Here is a 12653-nt window from a genome sequence, read left to right on the forward strand (position 1 = left end):
GAACAGAAGACGCAAAAGTGGCGTCGCGTCTTCATTTTTTTATTCTGCTTTTGGACGAGCGTTTTCGGTGGGGGATCTGTGTGCATACGGTGACGCAAAAGTGTGTGGAAATTCGACTGGGTATGTGTGCCAAATGACTAGGTGGTGATGTGTGTGACGTAAACGCTTATGTGACCTGAGCAGATCTGACCAGAGTTTTGTGTCTTGGGCAGTGTAGACGGAAATGCTACAGCGTATTCAACTTTTCCACTCTGGAGGGTGGTTTCAGATCTTTGCACTTTTAAGCCCCAAAAACCCCTTCACCGTCTGAACGAAGGGCACTTCCGATCAAATATTTTGTTGTTTTTATCCACAAATGTTTACCCTCAGTCAGAATGCCTGTTTTTCAAGGTATTTTTGAGCCACCTCTAAGGCTTCAGACTGCAGGGCTTAATGCTCAATTTGGATTTTTTTGTGAAATCCGATGTTTTTGCGAGGTCGTTCACATTTCTAATTAAATGCGACTTGTATGTGACTCCAGAGTGAACATTAAATGGCCCAAAAGTGTCCCGCATGTGCACTTGAGGACACGACGATGTCAACCGCAGCGAGCGTGCTCTGTGTTTACAGAAGCTGTACAAACATGGACGTGAGCATTGAGCACCTGGAGATTTTAAAGTTCCTCTCGTACCGGAGCCAGAACATGAACAACTTACTTGTTTTAAGGAGGAGATTGAGAAGGAGGAGGACGAGGTTTTTGGCCGTGGCGTTTTGTGGGGCAGTCCGTTGAAAGAAACGTGTGGATTCGGAGACGTAGCCAAGAGTGGTGGGATAGCAATGTGCTTCGCTTCAGTGACACGGAGTTCATTAACAATTTTCGTATGACGAGAAGAATGTCTGTGTACATTTGTGGCTTGTTGATGTCATGCAGGTCGGATGAATGCACCTTGGCTGTTCAGACTGACCTGGCCTGGGTCGCATTTGAAAAACATGTATCTGTGTTGTTCAGACTGTCATAAAAAGATCAGATACAGGTCACACAGGGGACAAAAAATCAGATTTGGGTCACTTCAGGCTGCAGTCTGAACGTAGCCTAATTGAATAAATGTAAAGTAGAGCTGTTTAATGTCATACTGTGAAACATTCCAGGTAGAGAAACAGAAACACGCAGGTGACGGACCCACAACCGACAAGTTGCATAGTTCACCTTTAAGCTTTCTTTAATGTCTAGTGTGCCCTTTGGTGGCCACATGGTTGACATACAAACACTTAAATGTGCACTATGTAACTACTTTAGCTGAGGCTCCACCGCCAGCTTGTCTCCATGGAGATGTTGTTGTCTGCGTCTAATATTACCCAATATGATAATGATCTTAACTTCCTTAATGGTCCTGTTTATTACGCAAAAAATTGTCTCTTGCGAGCTTTAATCCATATTAGAAACAGACTCTGGAAGTCTATCTATCTAGAATGTTATTACTCCTCAAAACATGCCCGGAGTTGTGTTTTGTTCAGTACAGATTGGTAATTCCAAGGCTGAAATCACCCAAATGATGAGAAGTACTCAGGCTAAATAAGCAGGATTTGTGCGTTAAACATGTGTGCGTGAAACAAAACACAACTTCTCAGAAAATAATGTTATATAGGCCCTTTAATGGAGACAGGCTGGTAACACTATCCTTCCAAGTTAAAGGTCAGATATACGAGCACGCAGTTTTATGTGCACGTCATAGCGTCTTTCGATTCATCTTTTCCTATGACTCAACAGCCAGCCTTCAGCACATGGTAAATAAAGTCTGATCTCGATGTAAATTTTGAGAGGAGAGCGTATTTTTGAAGTCAGATAGTCATTCATCACTCGCACGGGGCCTGGAGAACTGTGTTTGGGTCTGATCTTGTGTGCGAAGATGAAAGAGAGAAACAAAAAGGTAAAAAAAATAAAAAATTGTCAGGTGCTCGCTAACAACTAATGTTTTTGGAAAATAATAGAATGTAATGACAAAGAAGGAGTTGTACTTGTACTTGACTTGTACAGCTAGATTAGAGACGCAGTTTAGAACTCTACTGAAATATTGGGTTTAATGAACTGTCATCATTAACTTAAAGGGCACATATTACGCTATTTTCTGATTTATGTTATAATGTTGTTTTCTCATCACAAACAGACCTGGAGTTGTGTTTCATTTCATTCACACATGTCCAAACCCTGCATTTTTATTTACTTCTTCTTACTTCTTACTTCGTTTCTCCTTGTGATGTCATGTGGTAATACAAGAAGTGCTCCACTGCATTTCTAAACTCCATGCACCTTCACTAGAATCATTTGGATGATTTCAGACCTGGAATTTCTACTGAACAAAAGGTAAAAAGGAGCTGTTAACTTGAGAACCACCGCTTCATGACTTCACAAGATAGAAAAGAGAATTTTGACTTCTTCAGGGTTCAGTAAAGTGTGTTTACCTTGTTGACATGTTTCGGCTGCTCGCTGCAAGCCATCTTCAGAACTGTCCTCGATGTTGGTGGTGACGTGTCGTATCTCAGCTGTTGTTACTTCCTGTAGGCGTGGTCAGCCTGATGGACCTGGCAGAACACTCAGACTGACCACGCCTCCCGTCGCCAGGTGTTCTCTGGAGGAGGGTGTCCCAGGTGTGTGAAAAGAGAAACGCTCCGTCATCACGGTTAATGCTGTCCGTGCCTCGTCCAGCGTTTGAACTTGTTTTCCGATCGGATCAGTCTGAATGACCTGCCATGTCCATCAGGCTGACCACGCCTACAGGAAGTAACAAATGTAGTTAATATGATTAACTGAGATTCAGGAGCAGGACCACGCCTCAGCCGCCCTCTCCTCTCACCAGCGAACCACAACTCACCTCGACCACGCCTCTACTTTCCCAGAAGCCTATATGTAACAGTCTTTCCCATCATCCCAGTTTGTCTTGACTAACTCGACCCCACCCTCCCATCCCCTATTTTGTCTTTCAGTCATAAGACGCCTACAAAGGGGGGTCCCGTTGAGATGGAGCCCCCCACCCATAGTCTCAACCCAGTCATCTCTGCCTCGCTTCATACATTATCAATAAACTTCTTCACACTATGTTGTTGTTGGTGTGGTCCTAGCTAGTGAACAGCTGATGTACGACATGTCATCACCAATACCAGTGCAGCAGCAGCCAAAACATGTCAACAAGATAAAAACACTTTACACTATTGTCTTTAAAAAGAACAGGAAAGAAAGAAGATAAAGTACATTTAAAAAAAAAAAAAAAGACGAAATGAACATCTTTGGCTTAAGAGCATTTTGAGCTACTGTGAAGTAGACAGACTCATAATAAGGGTTACTCAAACATGTGTAAATGGTCACATTTTTCTATAGCGCTTTTCCACCTTCAAGGCACTCAAAGCGCTTTATTCATTATGTGTGAATGAAACAAAACACAACTCCAGGTCTGTTTTAAAGGGACAGTTTGGAATTTTGGACATAGAATTTCCTAGTGAGCCAGAGTGTTTGAGACGTGGGGAGACACTTAAATAAAATTTAAAATATTCCATCCAGTCCTTGTATTTGCAGAGGTCGCTGGTGCTAGGCTAGTGCATGTCAATGGCCATAGTTATCCTGTCACAAAAATAATTGATAAAATAATGTTTGAAATAAAACTAACCTTGCATCGCATGAATCGTCGCATGTTGAGGGACTATTTTCTCATATATCAGTCCGCCGCTGCCGAGCTTTCTATCAGGAAGAACAACTCGCTGCTGCTGCTCATAAATCCTTCAATCGTGACATAAATCCTTCAGATGCAAGGCTGGCTTTACTTCTAAAATTATTCTTTTGACACATACGTTCACATCGACAGTCTGGTGTAATAATATATTTGCTTCAGGTGTTTTGTGGAGTGGGTAAGACTGTTTTTATTGGCAGGGTAACTATGGTTATTGACTAGTCTAGCACCAGTGACCTCTGCAAATACAAGGACTGGATGGAATATTTAAAAAAGTGTCTCCACACGTCTCCAACACTCTGACTCACTAGGAAATGAGGTCCTATGTCCAAAATTCCAATTATAACCCGTCTTAAAGCTCACAAGACTCACTTTCCAATCAATACAGGACTTTTTAATTAGGATGGACCCCCTTAGTCCGTATAGTCTTTACCGTTCGAAGTGTTTTGTTTACTCAAAGCAGTGAGCGTTAGCTGGTGACAGTAGTGGTAGTGTTTCACAGTGATAGCAGTCAGCGTGTCCCATCTCGTGACTGTGAATAATAAGTGCACAGCCTCCTTCAGCAGCTGTGGTAGGTTCATTGATCCCACATGTGTCTAAGAGGAGAGAGAAAACAATCTGTCAATGCAGAGACACAGCGCGCGAGTCGGGGTCGTGCAACGCTTCTATCAGACCGCTGTGAACGTCAACATGGTGGGAGCGAGCTAACGGATATGGATTAATAATAAGGACCCCACATGATCACTAACGGCAATCCACTGTTGTCTGTTAGGGATGTAACAATAACCGATCGAATTACAAGTCTCTTTGCTTAAATTAAAAGTTATGGTGCAGAAATGGCTAAAAAAAAAAAGACAGGGAACTACATAGACCATGATCCTTTGCTCCATTTCAGCGCAGACTACAAGAAGAAATAACAATTCTAAGCACTTTTAAGTCTTAGTTCTTTGGATTAAGTCTTGTCCACAGAATATCGCAATAAATATCGTACAGTGAGATGTATATCGTGAAAATATCATACCGAGAGATTTGGATATTGTTGCACTCCTAATCGTGAGCCTCCCCACGATATCGCAATAAATATCGTACAGTAACGTCATTACCACTGTTGGGCAAGTTACTTCAAAACTATAATGCATTTTTTATTACTCATTACTGTCATTTCAAAGTAATTTGTTACATTACAATATTACTGCATTTAAAATGTAAGGCATTACATTACTATGGCATTACTTTTAAGTTATTCTCACTAAAATAACTGCAAAGATACTGAACTTTTGCGCCGTATATAGACTGAACTAGGACTAAACCAGGACTGAACCGAGGACTGAACCAGGACTAAACAAGGTCTAAACCAGGACTAAACCAGAGCTGAACCAGGACTAAACCAGAGCTGCACCAGGTCTAAACCAGGTCTAAACCAGGTCTAAACCAGGACTAAACCAGGTCTAAACAAGGACTAAACCAGGATTAAACCTGGACCAAACCAGGACTAATCTTGGACTAGAACTTGGAAGCACTTTGCAGACAGGGTTTCCGCATAGCGCGATCGGGCGTCAGCTGTGGTTCGCCCTGTGGAGCGTGGAGTTCTGCACCAGTTCTTTCGTCCGCGGTTACGTCTACGCGGGCGTGTCTCCGGCGTTATACCACTGCTGTTACCATGGTGATTTTAGCGAATTTATATGAAGAAAAACACACCACTTCATTCCAGGTTAAAAATGCATTGTAACGCGCGTTACTGACATTTGTACCGACTAAAATAAAAAAAAAATTTCCCCCTGTAATGCCGAACATTACTGCGTTACAGCAAAAAGCAAAGCATTACAGTAATTCGTTACTTTTATAACGCGTTACTCCCAACACTGATCATTACACACCTAGTGACTGTGTATATATTTCTTCAGTACATTCGTGCATTTTCTTACATCCCGTTAAAGATGCACTGTGTAACTTTTCTAGAGGGAGTCCACAGCCTGTTTCCATGGAGATGTTAATGCTTTGGTTTTAAATTGTCCACACTAACGCATTAAACTCATAAGTCTTGTTCATTATTCAACTACAGGTGTTATTTATTGCTCAAAAATGTCTTTAAAAAACATCCATTCTTACTGTGAGTGGGGTCGCCTCTCCACAAATCTAACCTGTAATTTGGCTTGCAAGTCTCCATGAAGATTTTTAAGTTTATGGCCATGCTGTGGAACATTCTAGGCACATCTCCATGAAGACAAGCAGGTGATGGATCCTCTACCAGACAAGTTACACAGTGCACCTTTAAAGTGTTTGCTGTTTTTCTACTGCACCACCACGACTGAAACCTGACCACCGCATTAAAATTCCCTCTCTAAAAGTACTATAAATTACGCAAAATTGACTCTTGTGAACTTTAAGCCATGTTATGATGCTGGTCCCTGCTCTAAATCATACCTGGGGTTGTAGTCTAATGAGGTTCTTTTGGTCTTCCAATAATTTATGTTATTAGGTTTTCTTTTTTCGGACCATGAGGAAACAGCGAAGGCGTGCACACGAGCAACAAAACACAAAGCTGAACAGGAACAACTCAACCCATTTCTGACCACTGTAAAAGAGAGAACCACATTATGGACTGAAACGGAGCAAACATCACTGGGACACAAGAAAACAAACACCGTTGCTGGATTAAAGAGGCAATCGAAATACGGAAACGTGCCCACGGGATGATAAACCGGGACGAGGGGGCTTTTTTACTCTCAAACACCTGGGATATTGTCCTGAGAAAGTTGGACTGCAGATGGGGCTGTCGTCCTGCCTCAACCGGTAGGAAGGGGTTGTGTTTTGAGTAACCCTTTATTAGTCCGTCTATGTTTCCAAACCTCAAAATGCTCTGTTCCACTTTGTGATGTCCGGAAGTGTTACGACCCAGCTTTGCAAGGGACAGGGGAAGTAACAAAAGAACCAAGATGGATAATGGAATAAATTAAATCATGTTTAATTAACAGGAATGTAAAAAATAAATTTTAAAAATACAAAAAATGAACCTAAACTAAGAAACAAAACAACAGGATTAACATACAAGTTTTGTGCCACAAAACGGGTCACGCAGGCATACACAAAAATGAGTGATTGAACTAAGACACACACACAAAACTAAATCACAAGTGCCCCAAAGTAAAACCACATAAACCCACAAACTGAATCAAGTGACAAATTAAAAAAAGGCACAAAACAGAACTAAACTAAACAAGTATCTCAATACAACAAACAATGTCAGACTAGTACCGTATTTTTCGGACTATAAGTCGCACCAGCCAAAAAATGCACAATGAAGAAGAAAAAAAACATATAATTCACACTGGACTAGAAGTCGCACTTTTTGGGGAAAATTTATGTTATAAAATCAGGGACCAGAAATCAACATTTCATCTTGAAAGGCAAGTTATAGTCATAATAACAATAGAATAAAGAACAACAGGCTGAATAGGTGTTAATATGTTAATGTCACATATGAACAGTTCTTCAGATAATTATAACAAGAACAACATGAACAACAGAACAAGAACAAGTTTATCAAACTCTCCATCTCACTCCAAATCATTAAATCCATTGAATTCTTCATCCTCGGTGTCACTTCTGAGTAACTCTGAGTAACTTCGGTTGTCACAAGAGTCCATGGTTTGTCATCCAGTGACTCCCAGGAAAGTTACATGGCGCACCACCCAGTTGCCGTGAAGCTGTGTTCTTCATTCCAGCTTTGTGCCAGTCCCTCACAAGTTTCTCACTCACTCCAAAATTTCTTCTGCTGCTCGATTACTGTTTTCTGCTGCATATTTCATGACTTGCAGCAGGACAGCGGCTTTTTTTTTTTTGCCAGAGACATACGCAGAAAACTGACACACAAACCTAGAGCGCCCTCTCACGGCTGTCAATCTGAAAATTTTACTATATGAGTTGCACCGGAGTAATAAGTCACAGGACCACCCAAACCATGAAAGAAAGTATGACTTACAATCCAAAAAATACTAGTACAAACTAGTACAAACGAGTGACTGATACAAAAGAGACACACACAAACACAGAATGGCAGACTGAACAGGTGCTGTCAATCTCTTCAAATAGGGGAGGAGGCTGGAGGTGAGACATGATTGGCCAGGTGTAGAAGTACTCCACCAATCACGGACCAGGGCTCTCACAGCGGGAATCAGGACAGACAGCAAAATAAATTAAAACACACAAAACAAGTCAGAACTGAAGGTCTGGGGCTGTAACAGGAAGCTGTGGTTTTCAAGTCAGCCTCATTAGATAATCATGTGGATCCTATCAACCCTGGAATTTCCAATCTCTACTGAGCTAAAGGTAAAAGGTAGCAACTAAAACTACCACTTCATGAGATCACAACCTGGAACAGAGCATTTTGAGCTTTGGAGAAGTAGACAGACTAATAATAAAGGAATACTCAAATATGTGTGAATGAAACAAAACTCCAGGTGTGTTTTTGATGAAATATCTACATTATAACATGGCTTAAAGCTCACAAGGGTCAATTTGTGTAATATAAGACCTTTAAAGGACCCATCTCATGCAAAATAACTCTTTTCACATTGTATCTTATGCACATAAACAAGCACAATTTGGGTTTTAGAACATCCGTTACACAATAGTTATGAAATCTTACTGATTTCTTGGAGGCGTCACAGACCAGGGACTATGAAAGGCCGACTACTTGCTCATCCCCCCGCCCGTCCTGAGAAAGCACAGGCTCCGCCCTCCAAACGTGACGTAGACTCTGAGTGAGCCGCCCTTCCTCCGCCATCTCAGGGAGGGAGGGGGAGACAGACGTGCACCCTGATAGTGGTAGGAATAAACTTTTATTCATCATGGAGATACAGCGCGTTCAGCCGCATGTGTTGGACCCGGAATCGGACGAGGACTTTGAGGTGCACGAAGGCTCAAGCACCGCGTCGGCATCAGCTGAACATTACTGATTGGTAAAGTATTAATAAACACTAGTAGATAAACTTATTATATCGTGTGGACTGCAGTGTAGAACAATTATCTTATGCTGTCACTTTTGTTTAGGCGTTCATGTGCGAATTGTCAGCTGATGCGGGTGGAGGCGGTGGAGCGGGGGACAGGGGCAGGTGCGAAGTTCTTTCTGCTACGTCAAACGCATCATAGGTGCAGCTGGCTGTGTCAGTATTGTAGCAGCTTTAGTTCGTTGTCATGTGGAAGGGTGGCAGAAATACACTGCAATTTGTTTAAAAAAATGCCAAATCAATCTAAAAAACCTTTCAGCGACATATACCTAAGGCTCACACATCACTCTTAGAAGGTAGAAAGCTCTGAAAAGTTGAGGGATGGGCCATTTAAGGCAGTGGCAATCCAGGTTCAGTTGTGACTAGTATCTTTTTTAAAACAGTATGAGTTCAGGCTCTGTAAAGTTTGTTTTGTTCTCATTATAAGGTCTTGAGGTGCTTCATTTTTGAGTCTATATTCAAACAAACAGAGGGTAATCTCAGGACTTGGCCTGACGTCACTGTTGAACACATGTTTTTCATTCATTCTTTTCCAAACAATTGTTTTGCGTGAGGTGTCTGGATCAGAAGACTGTTTATTTTTTATAATTGAGTCCGTCTTTCCACTTCCCACTGTTTTGGCTATACACTCTATATATTTTAATAACAATAAGTACTGCTTATAAAACATTTGGAATTTGGCTTCAAACTACCATTGTTCTAAAGTTGTACCTGTAAATCTGAACCGCTATTAGCAGTTCATAGTCAAAACACAGCAATAAATGTGTTATGTTCTGATGGATGAGAGAAAAAAAATTGGTGATTTGGTGCCCCCTGCTGAATAGGCAAATTAAATGTTCCACCAAAACAATTTTCTCAGTGGGAGACAGACTCATGGCAGAGAGACCCACTGCCGGCTGGTGTGATGAGGTAAAAAATCAAGCTCAATACGAAACGTTTAGCAGAGGATCTCCCCCAGCAGTTTCCATATGAGGGCTCAGGCTTGGAGATTTTGCATACAGAATATAAATAAATTGATAAACAGATCGATGTTTGGTGAGATCTTCTTGTTTTGATAAAGAAATGTTTTGTTTTGATAAAAGTGCGTTTCAAATCTTACCTCGCAAACTTCGAGATTCAAGGACCCAAAAGAAAGAGTCACGTGAGGCTCATTCTGCTTTCTGATTGGATAATCGTCTTGAGAACTAAAACACCAAATAGGCTCTATTAGGTCTGGGTATCATTACGAAATTGCCGATACGATACATACCTTGACATATAGGCCACTAGGGATGGGCATTCGTTGAAATTTTCTTAATCAATCGTCGGAAGAATTAATGATCGATTATCGATTAATCATTAACGTTTTTATATTAAAATTATCATCATTATTATTACTATCTGCACTACTAATCTGCATAAATAAATTTAACTTTACGACATATAAACCGTAATGACTCTAGAGCCACATCAGCCTGTTTGACATTATAATGTGTTTAATTCAGTTTTGTTCAACTCTCACAGAAACGAAACTTAAAACCGCATCGCTAATTTGCATAAACTAAGCGAAGATAAAACTACAGCTCTTGTGTCGCTGATGCGGTCAATTTCTGTTGGATTAAAAGACATGACTCAGTGGAATACAGGTTAGTGTGACCATATTTGTGTTTGTCAAAACCAGGACACCGTACGGGGGCGGGAGGTCGGGACTCGTCATCGACATTGAGCGACTCTCACCTGGTAAAACTTTTTCCCACTGGACACCGAAACATATGTGCTGCTTTGTACACTGTGCACATGGACTCACACTTGTCCCGAACGCAACGGAAAGTGTGGAATTTCTTGTACAAGTCATCGTTAAATATGCATTTGTGCTTCGGTACGTTACAGACTGACCGACTGTTTGTGTCTCGCTCCTTCTGAGTGCAAAGAGACACATGTACAGACCCGTTTGGTCACGCTACGCACAGCAACCTACATTCGGTTTGTCGATTAAAATTAACGTAATCGATGAAATTCTTAATGATCAACTATCGATTAATCCATTAATCATGCCCATCCCTATAGGCCACGATACGATACATGTCTCGATACAGTGCACTTTCAAATCAATATGATATATTTCAAAACAATTAGATATGGTTCAATAAAAATAATGGCTAAATAAAGAATATGATAATAAAAGTCTTTATTAAACCACTTCTTGTGCAAAGTTCATATGAAACACACACATTTTACTCATCAAAACTGTGAAAATGTCAAATGTGTCGCATAAACAAATTTCCTTCCACTAAACAAGCAACAAAACTAGGCACTGTAACAAAATTATTTAGTAAAATATACCAAAAAATACTGTCGGCGATATATCGATACAGGAGCCCATGATATAGATACTGTGTCATCACATTAGGCAATATAATATATATCGATATTTTGATATTTTTGCACACGCCTAGGCTCTATACCCACTTACGTCACAAACCAGGACGACGTTTGGAAAGATGCGATGACAACTTCCAGTGTAGTGACCGACACTGGGCTCACTCCGACTGTGATAAAACCCATTGAAGTAAATAAAGACAGATACGTATGTGCTGTTTGGAATCATCTTGATTTTGGCGCCTCATTCTCTTCTAATCGCGTGAACCCAGTGCGCTCGGACTTGTGTGTCAGTGGAGAAATGATGAAAACTGAGGTATGGTTGTAATTGTTGATTTGCAGAACATAACGAAACGCTACAATGACATGGAGATGAAGAAAACTGGACCTGGGAAGTTGTTATCACATCTTTCCAAACGTCTTCCTGGTTTGTGACGTAAGCGTGAATAGAGTTCATAACAGGGCTGTCAAACTCGAATTCACTGAAGGCCAAAATTAAAAACTGGGACTAAGTCGTGGGCCAAACTAAATGTTTATTAAAAACTTTCAACCACATCTGCGTGTTTTCTCTTCTTTCAAGATATGTAATGTTAAACCTTTTCTTATTAAAATAAATGTTAAATAATAGTTTTTGCTTAAACATTAAATCCAGAACAAGCAAAATATAAAATAGTCACAAAATTTTAAATAAATAATGTTTCTGTAGCCGGTGGGCCAGCTCTAATACATATCTGATACAATCTCGTGGGCCAAATATAAATATATCTCGGGCCAAATTTGGTCTCCGAGTCTTGAGTTTGACATGTCTGGCCTATAAAAACATAAATATCATACCCGTCAGTGGTTTGTAATTAAAAGGTGCACTGTGTAACTTTTCCTCCGTGGAGTTGTGATCATTTCTATCTTCATGGAGACCAAAACCAGACCAAGTTACAGATCAGATCTGAGTCAGAATGCCTTTTGTTGTTCTAGGTATTTCTGAGCTATGAAGCCACCTGTAATTAAATAAATGTTAAGTAGAGCTGTTTAATGTCACACTGTGGAACAACAACGAAACAAGCAGGTGACGGACTCCCAACCCAAGAACAAAGTTATTAAAGCAACACTATTTCATGTACGTATGTCCTCACTCACCCCTCTGCATTGTTTTGAGTGCTTACATGTTTATAGGGTTCTTTCCTGTAGAGTCGCAGGCACACGCAGTCTCCTACAACCTGCCTCGTTACTTTGGATCACTGACATTGCTTCATCTTTGTTCTTTTCTTTCACATCTGGAGCTCTTTGGATCTCACTTTGTTCAATAACACTCCTCGGTGCTCCTATTGACAGTGTTGGGGAGTAACAGATTACATGTACTGGAGTTACGTAATCAGAGTACAAATTATGAGTAACTGTATTCAGTTACAGTTACTGTTTCAGTGAGTGGTAATTAGATTACAGTTACTTTGTTGAAATAAATGGATTACACGGCGGTATTTTCCTGTTTTCACATTTTGGGCTATATCCCCTCCTATTTTTTTTATTTTTATTTTTTCAGTAATTCCACTCATTGCCAGAAACTAAACCAGGTCTAAACTAGATCTAAACC

Source organism: Boleophthalmus pectinirostris, unplaced genomic scaffold (assembly GCF_026225935.1).
Source record: "Boleophthalmus pectinirostris isolate CB_2022bp ecotype Guang Dong unplaced genomic scaffold, ASM2622593v1 HiC_scaffold_3, whole genome shotgun sequence".
In the NCBI taxonomy this organism is placed as follows: domain Eukaryota; kingdom Metazoa; phylum Chordata; class Actinopteri; order Gobiiformes; family Gobiidae; genus Boleophthalmus; species Boleophthalmus pectinirostris.